Source organism: Amblyomma maculatum, chromosome 8 (genome assembly GCF_055883805.1).
Source record: "Amblyomma maculatum isolate TAMU_Amacu chromosome 8, ASM5588380v1, whole genome shotgun sequence".
Classification (NCBI taxonomy): Eukaryota; Metazoa; Arthropoda; class Arachnida; order Ixodida; family Ixodidae; genus Amblyomma; species Amblyomma maculatum.
The window spans coordinates 67,818,598-67,830,954 of record NC_139351.1 but is presented as its reverse complement, the minus strand read 5'-3'; positions in this window follow the sequence as shown (position 1 = coordinate 67,830,954).

Here is a 12,357-nt window from a genome sequence, read left to right as displayed (position 1 = left end):
GGATCGCTGAGTGCTTCACCTTGTCGAAGGCGCTCTGCAGGTCGAGTCCCAGTACTGCTTTGTTGTTGCCACTGTTGCCGTCGATGATCTGGTGCTTGAGTTGTATCATGGCGTCTTGGGTACTTTAGATGCTGCCTGAAGCCAATGATCGTTTCCGGGTAGAGATCTTCTTTCTTGAGGTATTCTTGCCACCTGTTGAGCAGGACGTGCTCCAACACCTTGCCCATGCAAGATGTGAGCGATATGGATCGGAGGTTATCCGTGTCGGATGGCTTGCCCGGCTTGGGGATCAGGATGATCTTGGCCTTCTTCCACTGCGTCGGCAGCGTTCCCGTTTTCCAGCATTTGTTGTAATAGCTCGTGAGGCTTTCTATGGATTTGTCGTCGAGGTTCTTAAGCGCCTTGTTGGTGATGCGGTCCAGCCCGGCAGCCGACCTGTTGTTGAGGTCCTGCAGTGTCGTGCGAACTTCTTCTACGTCTATATCTCTGTCGAGACGGGCGTTGGGCAGCCCCCCGTACAGCCCATAGCACTCCGTGGGCGTAGTCGGCAGGTATCTGTCGCTGATGCGTTTCGTCACCTTATCGACGCCGTGTTAAGTGACTTCTCGATGGATGAGTTTCGCCAGTCGGTCCCTTTGGTGTGGTGACTTAGTCTTGGTTTCGTCGAGCAGATGCTTCAGCAAGTTCCATGTTTTCCCGTTGTGCATCTGGCTGTCGGCAGCGTTGCATACCTCGTTCCACTGTTGTGCACATAGCGTGCGACCGTGGTCCTCGATTGCTCTGTTGAGTTCTGCTACTTTCTTTGACCGCTTTCGTGAAACGTGCTCTTTCTGGCTCTATAGCCTTTCTGAAAGTTCCTGAACAGGATAGAAACGGTAAGGCACCGACTTTGTATATATACACCCTCTGGGAAAAGTTAATGGAATGAATAAATAGCAAAGTATATTAATTTCACCATCGTTTCTGTGCGCTGCTTATAACTGAAATACGCTTCATAATGTAATTAGTACTAGAATTAAGACTGTCCAACAATTAGTCATAGTAACGCGACAGCTTTAAAGGCTGTTTCGCTCAAAAATTGGCGCTGTGGGCGAGAAACCACGCCCACTGCTCTTGAGATGACATAACCTGGGTTGGTTGGTTTCACATCTTTTATTTCCATCGGAAATGGGCGTCCTCTTCCCCGCCCCCGGCACGCGTGCCGGGGAAGACGGGGAGTCGTGCGCCCGCGGATTAGAGGCTGGCAGGTAGCCCTTGGCTTGTTGCGGCCTCTTCTGCCAGATGGACGTTGCGGTGTTGGATCGCAGGGTCCGCGCTTCGCAGCAGGGTATCCCAGCCTACTTTACTTGTAATATTTTGTCCTATCCCTATTACGTAAAATACTTAAAAATACTTAAAATACTTACAAAAGATCATTGTCCCTAAGGTGTGGTAGCGCGTGAAACGCCCTGGCCGGGTTCATGAAGGTGTTAGTTTGTAGCCGCCTCCACGCGACTAGCTTCTCTATTATTTAGGCTAACATGTGACGGGGATCCCAGTTTATAATGGTCGATGATTTCCGTGTAATTTTGCAGACACTCGTCGTATGCCCAGTGTTCGGGGGGCTCGACGGCTACCCGGAAGTCGAGAGCTCGGGCTAGCTCGTGAGCCGCCTCGTTACCAGGGACGGCAGCGTGAGCGGGTGTCCAAATTAACTGAATTTTCCTATTCAGCGTTCTTTGGGTGAAAATTTTGGCTGCCTCCGGCGCTATCCTCCCCTTTCCAAAATTTTGAATGTCAGTTTTGCTGTCGCTAATTATGAACTTGGTCTCTGTTCTAGCGCTATCGCAACTTCCTCCGCAGTCTCTATGTTGCGGCCTCTGATGGCTGCCGCGGATACCGGTGCCCCTCGGCCATCGACTACCGAGGCTGCCGCCGCACCTGTTCTGCCACTTGCCCATCAGCATAGACTACTTCCTTCGCTCCTATTTTCTTGAACCGTTGATCTAGAACTTCGGCTCATTTGGCACTTCTTTCGACATGAAATTCTGGATGCATGTTTCTAAAGAGGGGGGGGGGGGGGGGCTACCAAGGCGTTCCTGCTTTCCCTACTGATTGTGATTTTTTTTTAACTCCTCTGACTGGGTTGAGGCCTACTTTTGCAAAATCACCCTGCCCGTCTCGGTCGTGCTTATTCTCTTTACCCGGGAGACTCGCACTGCCTCCGCCAATTTTGTCCACGTGTTATGCACCACGAGTTCGAGCAGTCGTTCGCTCGAGGTACCCATGGGCAGTCGTAGCGCCTTCTTAACACATCTTGGGATCAGACAGTCTAATTTCTCTTTTTCTCCGGCCTTGATGCCCAGGTAGGGCGTGGCGCAACTGATTCTGTTTATCAAGTACGCCTGGATTAGTTTTAGTAAATTTCTCTCCTTGAGGCCTCTTCCTTTAGTGACGACCCTCTTCAAGAGCCCGAGGGTTTGCATCGCGTAACTTTCTAATTTCTTCAGGACATCTCCGTTATGGCGGAAGAGATTGGATGACTACCCCAAAATCCTTATCTGATCTACTTTTGACCCCGGTTTGTCCTCTACCTGAGTATGAAACTCCTCGCTATTCTTGCAGTGGAGGCACTTTGGGTTATATGCGAACAACTCCAATTTTTGCGGGGAGCAGGAAAGTCCCCTTTCAGCAGCGTAATCGACAATAATTTCGGTCGCTGCCTGCAGGCGTTCCTCCGTACTCGCATCGCTCCCCTGGTTAATCCAGAGGTTGATATAGTCCGCATACATGCTAAAATCAAGGCGCTAAATTTTGACATGACTGCGTTGGTTGTACAACTTTTAATTCCATCGGAAATGGGCGTTCTCTTCCCCGCCCCCGGCACGCGTGCCGAGGAAGACGGGGAGTCGTGCGCCCGCGGATTAGAGGCTGGCAGGTAGCCCTTGGCTTGTTGCGGCCTCTTCCGCCAGATGGACGGTGCGGTGCTGGATCGCAGGGTCCGCGCTTCGCAGCAGGGCATCCCAGGCTTCTCTACTTGTAATATTTTGCACTATCCCTGGAGATTGTGGGCACTCCCAAATTATGTGGTCGAGGGTTCCCCTCGCCCCACAGTGTTTGCACAGATCATTGTCCCTAAGGTCTGGTAGAGCGTGAAACGCCCAGACTGGGTTGGGTTAATTGTGTGACGTAAGGAGACCACGTGATGTTCCAAAGCTGGGATGAGCTGCCAACTCAGGTTTCTCATTTGAGGCGGAAAGGAACTTTATTTATTTCGGTGTGTTAGTGTATGACATAGATGGACGCAGGTAAAAGTTAAAAGGTCAACAATTCATGGCGGCCTGCCTTGATAACGTTGGAAAGAAGGCTTATTGTTGAGAATCCGGGAAAATAGCAGTAAAAACAGCACATGGGAGCAGTTAAAGAAATAGAATCACACGTCCGGTGACAATCGGGCTGTAGGCGTCCAAAACATATATACCACGATAATCGCTAAGCTTCTATAAGCGTACGAGCGGTAAACGACCACTGGGTGTTTGTATATGCATAAGTGCCATGATACTGATGAAGCGCTGCAGCTCTTGGGAAGAAGAGGAGAACGATAAGGGGTACTTTGTAAAGGATGGGGCAAACATTGCAAACAACGGTCGGAACGCGGGGCGGTGACCGCGTCCCGTTCCTCGCTGGCGGGTGTTCTCAACGGCTCTGCCACGAGCATTAGCGAGGAGACCTTGGAAAGCAAAGTGCCTAGAATAAAGGGGGGGGGGGGGGGGGAGAAGTCGGGAAAAAAAAATGAAACTCAGAAATAAAGAGGTGGTATACCAATGGCACGATACTGCAAGCTCATCATATGCTGACAAATATCAGCTGTTGAATGAAAGGCAAGACGAGAGATTACGACGACCATTTGTGCACGTCGCACTGTTTTTCGGCACAGGTGTCGTATATGTCGCAGCTGAAAGCTGCCACGTTCAGCTTTAGCGGAGAAGTAGGCTGACGTGAAGAATAAGTGTATGTAGAAGTGTCATTGAGGTGGGCATTGCAGAGCAGTGTGAAAATATTTTAAGTGTATACCTATTATGTGGTTCCGCAAGGAACGCGATTATCGGCAGTGGAAAACTTAAAAGGGAGGAGAAAACTCTTTTCCTCACTTATCAATGAGAAATCTCTCCCATTCCTTGTCCTTTGCCTGGTCGAACAAGTTCCGGAAACTGTGTTGTGCAAATGAACCCCCTGGACAGCCCCTTTAATTGTTTGGGCTAGAAAAGCACTCCCGATTTTTGCTGCCTAATACTGTAACTTCACAAATCGAACCAAAGTCGTATTTACACACACACACACACACACACACACACACACACACACACACACACACACACACACACACACACACACACACACACACACACACACACACACACACACACACACACACACACACACACACACACACACACACACACACACACACACACACACACACACACACACACACACACACACACACACACACACGCACACGCACACGCACACACACACACACACACACACACACATGCGTGCGCAAAAAAAGATCGCGAAAATGAATTCGTTTACAGTGCGTTGCCGGAACAGCGAGCACTGTATTTTCAATTAATTAAACACGGCATCCTTCCATCCACTTAGTGATAGTGATGGCCCATTGAACGCTATAGTAGCGGTTATTAAGGCGAAAGCCTTTAATGGCTCATGCTGTCGTGGACAAAATGTGTCCCGCTTTTGTGGCGTTCTGATTGGCCGAGGGGGATGACGTCATAGAGGTCTCGACCAATCACAGAGCACCGCCACAGTATGCACGAATACATGCCTTATATGGTGGCGGTGGTTATTTATTGTATTACAAAAGGAAGGAAAAGATGGCCTTATGTAAATCAATGATCAATATATACGTAATTGACAGATTGGTGACTGATAATCTAATTCATCAATTAATTAACTAATGTATAATTAATTTTCTACTGAATTAGATATTTGCTAAAATAATTACTAATTAGTGCCAGTTACGTAGCAGAATGCGGCACTCAGGCTTTCGCCTTTCACTAGTTTAGTCGCTCAAGTCCCTCATAATTTTTTGTTTTACACTGAGCGAAGTAGAAATATAAGAGTGAAATGAAAATGCGACAGATTCCACAAGGCGTTTGCCGTGGTGCAGGCGCAACGTGCGGATCGCGCAATGGAAAATCGACATGGTGTTCAACAGCGCAGAAGATGCATCTTACAACCTTTGTATGCATAATAAAAGTGAAGAACCCTTGGAACCTTGCTCGAAGCAGAGTTTCGTTATTTATTTATTTATTTATGAAATACTGCGGACATTTCGCATGTCCAAGCAGGAGAGGGAGGGTACATAAGTGACAGTATATCAGACATCAGCAAGCGCAAAAAGGCCAGCAAGAGCAAGCAGTTATACAATCTATGCATTAATTTCGAATAACACAGCAAGTACATGGTGCAATGAGACAAAATAAGAAAATGCACAGCACCAAACAGCTACAGTACATCAATCAAGGAGGGTGAAAGAATTCAGAACTTGGGGGTAGAGCATTCCATTCAAACACTGTTCGGGGAAAAAAAAGAGTATTTATATGTGGCGGTGCACGCAAAAATATTGACCAGCGTCCTACATCCAATATATACCGGACAACATTTGAGCACCTGCATTCGAAACAAATGAGCAGATAGGCTGGCAGATCAACGTATATTAGGCCCGAGCGAAGTGCATTTGCCCTAGAATAGCCATAGCTTGCATACTGCATACGGAAAGACAGAAAAAAAAAAAAGAAGACTGCAGGCATTCATTTTACTACTGGAATATAGCGCTTAGCCAGACACTGCGTATGACGCGTTGGGCTTGAATTGACGCGTCGTAAAAGTGCAGCGATAAGCGATAAGAGGCTGAGCGACGCTGTAAGACAAGCGAATTTCTGAAATTAAGGGACCAAAAAAATTGCAGCGTTATTATTGCTGGCAGATAAATGCTGTTATTTACGTGTTCAGTACGTGTTCTCCAAATACTCGCGGACAAATTACTGTGCCTTTGTGGCGACGTCTATGGACATGAAAGGGAAAGAACGATCTTTGTGACTGGGCTGTGGCGTGTATTAAGTGTTTGATCTATGGTTGCGGTGAGAGGACCCCCGCTACCCCCCTCCCCCCTTCCCCGTCACTTTAACCCTTACATCTGCCGCTGCTTTAATGAGTACATATTGTTACCAGGTAGGAGGCCGATGAACACAGGAAGGCAGAACATGACCGGTTACGATGAGAGGTGACAATGAATATAGGCGGGGCTAGCGCGAGCACTCCTGCCCATACCACTGCCCGCTTCTTCTTCCTCGTTCATATTAAGGGACATAGAAGTGAGCCCAGCTCCAGAGCTTGGCGTTCCTTTCTGCTGTGGTCACAGTGACTTTACTGAACAAGGGTACCGACATCGACCTCGGCAACCATGTCTTGTACCTTGGTGGAATGGGCGACGGGGAGAAATGAATCACTATACTTGATGTCGTCTTAATCAGTTCACCGCACGAACTCTTCTTCTTCTTCACCTTCGGTGTGCATGACACATAACCACACTGGGGGTTGGCCATAATTTGCTGTAGGTGACAGAAAATGCACATTGCTAGGAAGGGAACTCACTTTACCTCTTTCTTTGCAGTCGTCTCGCTTCACCGTTGTTTTGTTTGACTCTAAATTAAGGGAGCGCGAGCTGCTTCTCCTTAAAAAAAAAAAAAGGCCAGATCCAGAGTAATCCTGGCTTGCCTGAGAAAAAATAACAATGAAATATGACAGAAACCAACGAGAATTCGAGATTTGTCAACCATCGCCCAATATTTGCTAAACAAATCAGTGTCGGTGCATTTTCTTCTGGACAAAGGCCAATGCAAGTCCCGTACGTCTCCCTTAAGAATCTCCAGTTAGGCACGTCAAACGGAGATCCACACGATGACAGAAATTGAGTGTTTGTCTCCGAAAAATAAACTACAAAAAAACCTTGCTGTGTTTGTCTTAGGAACGCCCAGTTCTAGAGTTGAATGTTTCTGAGTGTAAATACAATAGGAACAGAGTTTTGGGGGTTAGGAACAAGCTGGAATCACGGCTAAAACAATTAAACAAGAGAAAGTGGACATGAGCAGGCCATATGCGTTGGTTCCGTTGGCGAAATATGAGTGTAGTTCTAGAACTAGAAGTCAAACACAGCAGTGTGGCAGGGCGGTCCATGTAGGTGGATGTATGCATGAAGTGCTCGATGATACAGTGAACGCAGCTGGCGGATAGAAAGCTGACTGGAAATCAGTTTGATCCAGATGTCTTTGTCTAGTGTCTAATAGTGCACGTATCTATATGAGGATTACGGTTAACAACAGCAATGTGTGCGCCGAGGGCAAAACTCTACGACTCTCGGCAAACTTCTTTCTTGTCTGCATGCAACCACCCATGGACAATGCGCCGGACCTTTCGTACAACAGCAAGCCAGAGCGGCGTACCGAGGATGATAACAGCTCGACGGAACGAGGAGCAGCGCTTGCATACCCAAAAACAAACAAAGCGCGCCGCGGTTGATATCTTTAGCTACGCCACCGCCAGAGCAGTTTCCTGCCGGGAAGCCGCAGATTGGCGGGTGGGAGCAGTGGCCTGCCGCAGTTGCGTCGCGAAATAGACGCTGGCTCGACCTCCACGCACGCTGGGAGGTTTGTTTACCGAAGCCCCGCTCCGTTGAGCGTGTTCGCTCTACAGCTGCGGTGGACCGCCGCGCCAAGGACACTTCCTGCCTAGCTAAAAAAGACGCACCAGCGTCCGTGTGTGCCTGCTTTAGCTTGTTTTACTTTACTTGCAAGATGCAGACGACCGTAGTAACGTTCCAGACGACAACATTACAACACATTAGGCCTATACGAAGGTTGCATGGTGTTGCTTCGCTTCTAAATTTGTCTCGGAGGAAAAGCTAGCGTGGTTGTTAATGTATCTTCTCTTTCTTTCGCCTTTGTGTGTGGCCTCTGTGAAGCCTGTGAATGTTTAACTTTGCACATCTTTTTTGTTCGCTCATCCAAGGATGCGGGATCGAATCCTGGCTCCGGCGGCCGCTTTTCGATGGAGGCGGAAAGCAAGGCGTCCGTGTGTTGTGCGATGTCAGTGAACGTTAAAGAACCCCAGGTGGTCGAAATTTCCGTAGTCCTCCACTACGGCGTCTCTCATAGCCTGAGTTGCTTTGGGAAGTTAAAGCCCATAAAACAAAGCAAACGATCATCCTTTTTCTTCTCGGAACGAATACAATACATGCGACAAACGTGATCATTTGAGTCACTTTTGTTTTGTTTCGGGCAGTAAGCAGACGTCACAAGCAGCAATATTCCTTTTTTGTTTTCTCAGGCAGTGCCTAGATTTGCAATATTCTTTTCGTGCTCATGAGAACGTTGTTTTGAAGCACAAATCATAGCGTGAATGCATTGTTTCCCTTCCCGCATTTCATTCCTCTGGCGTACATTTAGGGAGACAATAGTTACTTTTTGTTGTTTTTCACAGAAAGCAGACGGCGACAGCATTTAGCGAAGTTTGAGGACGAAAGTCGCTGGAACTTGCCTCGGATAATGAGCTCACTGCTCTCCGTAGCCCCGCTCCCCAGCTTCTACGACGCTCCTTTTTTTTTTTTCTTTCATAAATATTTAGGTAAACTCTATTCATTTACTTTTTGTGGGAAGAGGACGACCACGACGTTAATCGTGTCCACCCCGTTAGCAGACGGCAGTCGTTTTGTGCGTCGGAAAATTAGTATTTTTCTCCTTTCTGTTTCGTTTCTACGCACCGTTGGCGCTCGCATTCTTTTCTTCATCCCTCATTCCATTCTTTTTCTCGTACACGTAGGAACGTTGTTTCCTCATCCCGTTCTTTAAGACTCAAGCATGTGGGCAGTTTTACGCGCCGAAAGATTGCAAATGACAATCGTTTTTACCATAACGAAGTGGTGATGGTCTTACTCTGTGACTTCTATTTTTGCTATTTTAGCGAAATAATTATTTACTTGTTATGCCAGACTTTTTTTTTACCGACTCCCGTTACCAGAAGTATGGACAATGACAAAACAACGACACATTTTGTAGCCATGCCTTTTTGTTCTCCGAGATCACCGTAGTGATGAGTCCGTAAGTAACCTCTCATTGTTTATATTTTATTTTAATCATTTTACCTATTTTAATTAGCAGAATTTTACTGGCTGCTTCGATACATTCATCTGTTCTTGCTAAACTTATTTCTTTCATTATGTTGCAGGTCTCAAACATTATATAGGATACAAAGGCAGACGACAAATGTGTAAGTTTTTTCGGCTGCATGCTTCATCTTTAGTTACTAGAAAACGTTTAATTCATTCGTCTTGAACATTTTTCCCCTCGTAATCTTTTTATTCGTGCAAGTTCAAGGTAGGCTGTACATTTTACGTGTATGAATATCCGAAATTTCGGAATAGTGCATCGAATATCATTTTATTTATAGTTCACGCCCAAAATAACCTGAAACTAATCGAATTCGCTCTCAAGTTTTCGAATTGGTTTCTGATAACTGCATCAAGTTCGAATAGCGCGCGCACTGTAGATTTTGTTTTTCGCCGACTGTTAAATAAAAAGTCCGGGGGTGGGGGTGGGGGGGACATCAGCCTTCATACCGTGCGGCAACGCGAAAATATTTCTCTCCTGTTGCTTGTCTGGTTTTGCGCCTGTGTCCATACCTCTAATGTTCTACACGGAGTTCCATCAATGCCTGGAGTGTGCATACATGTCTGGACATACAGTGGTGACATCTACATCGAGCTGTCATGACGTCAAACACCGTAACCACCATGGCTAGTCATGAACCAAGACTATGATCATGACTAACAATGACTATGACTAATCAAATTATAATTATAATGCTTAATTACCAGTGATTGATTTACTTATTATCTATCTCTAGATGATTGACAGGTGCGAAGGACGTTTTCTGGTCACAATTTTTGGTCGCATGAAGCATGAGGCAAGAAAGGCTTTCACCTTAAGGCTGATTCCGACATCTTATGGAGACATACGCATGGCTTACGGGATATTGAGCGGCACAACAGCGTTCGGCTAAGTTTTGCAGTGGCTGTTGCTCCGTATGGCTCGACCTCTCGTCCCGTTTATCAACTCAATAAACTCAAAAGGGGTGGCGCAGTGGTTACAGCGCTCGATTACTGTTCCCGAGGATGCGGGATCGAATCGGCCTCGGCGGCAGCTTTTCCGTGGAGGCGACAAGCAAGGCGCCCGTGTGCTGTGCGATGTCAGTGCACGTTGGAGAACCCCAAGTGGTTGAAATTTGCGGAGTCCTCCACTACGGCGTCTCTCATAGCCTGAGTCGCTTTGGGACGTTAAACCTCACAAACCAAACCAATCCAAGGTATAGCAAAATAGATTTTCCCGGTGCGGCATGATTGTCATCGAGTTATTATAACGTCTGCGCGTGGCGCATAATTATAGTGGAGAGCAATGTCGCGTCTTTGGACAGCTGTATGCAGCCTTAACCCTTGTATATGATCCCACTACGCTTTTATTGGCCTCGTCAATCGACTGTTGGTTCCTTTCATTAGTGTCTCATATAGCGAGCTCTTAATACGTAAAATTATCCGCAGAAAGCAAATATTGATTTAAAAAAGGCAGCCCATTCGTATTTTATTTCACTCCTTCACTACTCCATTTGTGTTCGACTGAACTGGTGCATAGTCTATTGGTATTCGACTCAATTTCGGAACAGTACTCCAGGTGTGAAAGATACAGCGCCTTTCCCTTCCTGTGAACCAATTATATTATTATCCCAGATGGTCGAAATTACTCTGTAGCCCTCCACTACGGTCCCCTTTCTCTCTTTCCGCTTTCACTACCGCCTTCCTCCCTTCCCTTAGCCCCGCCGGGGTGGTGCAGTGGTAAGATGCCCGACTACTGTGCCGGAGTACCCAGGTTCGAGCCCGACCTCGGCGGCTGCGTTTCGATGGAGGCGAAACGAAGAGGCGTCCGTGTGCTGTGCGATGTCAGCGCACTTTAAAGATCCCCTGGTGATCGAAATTACTCCGTAGCCCTCCACTACGCCCCCTCTTTCTCACTTTCCACTTACTCCCAACTTCATCCCTTCCCTTACGGCGCGGTTGAGGTGTCCACAGAAAACAAGCGAGACAGTTACCGCGCCTTTCCCCTCCTATAAATAAATCAATCAATCCCTTTCCTTAAGGCGCAGTGCAGGTGCCTACAAAACAAGTGTGACGGATACTGTGTCTTTCCTTTACTGTGAACCAATTATTTTTATTTTTACGAGTTGTAAAACGCAACATCTGTCACTTTTCAGCGGACATATGAAAGGCACCGTAAGGTAAGATCTGGTACTCTCCTAATGGGGTTGGGACAGGTGGGTAACCGCCGCTTGCGGCGGGGGCTAGCCTGCCACAAAATGTTTATCGTCACACTTGCTCTGCGGACACCCGAACCGCGCCGTAAGGGACGGGAAGGAAGGTGGGAATGAAAGTGGAAAGAGAGAAAGAGGAGCCGTAGTAGAGGGCTGCGGAGTAATTTCGACCACCTGGGGAACGTCCCCAGGTGGTCGAAATTACTCCGCAGCCCTCTACTACGGCTCCTCTTTCTCTCTTTCCACTTTCATTCCCACCTTCCTTCCCGTCCCTTATGGCGCGGTTCGGGTGTCCACAGAGCAAGTGTGACAGTTACTGCGCCTTTCCCTTCCTGTGAACCAAATATTATTATTGTAGGCCGTCATTGCACCCGCCACTGTTTCGGTGGTGGACGACGGCTGTTGGTGCGGCGCACGTCTTTCTCTCCCTCTTCCTTTTCTTTCTTCTCTATTTTCTCTTCTGCCTGCCCCGCCGGGGTGGTGCAGTGGTAAGACGCCCGACTACTGTGCCGGAGTACCCGGGTTCGAACCCGACCTCGGCGGCTGCGTTTCGATGGAGGCGAAACGAAGTGGCGTCCGTGTGCTGTGCGATGTCAGCGCACGTTAAAGATCCCCAGGTGGTCGAAATTACTCCGTATCCCGCCAGTACGGCTCCTCTTTCTCTCTTTCCACCCTCACACCCACCTCCCTCCCTTCCCTTACGGCGCGGTTGAGGTGTCCGCACAGAACAAGTGTGACAGTTACCGCGCCTTTCCCTTCCTATAAATCAATCTCTTTTGCCTGCACGAGGCAGCGGAGGTGGCTCAGCTACAGAGCCAGTAGCAGGCCCATGCACTTTCGTTTCCTTCTTCCTACAGCCACAGCAACAACAACAGATGGCAGTGAATGAAGAAAGACAGAAAGAGTTTCCGTAGAGGAGGGCTACGGGACACTTTCGAC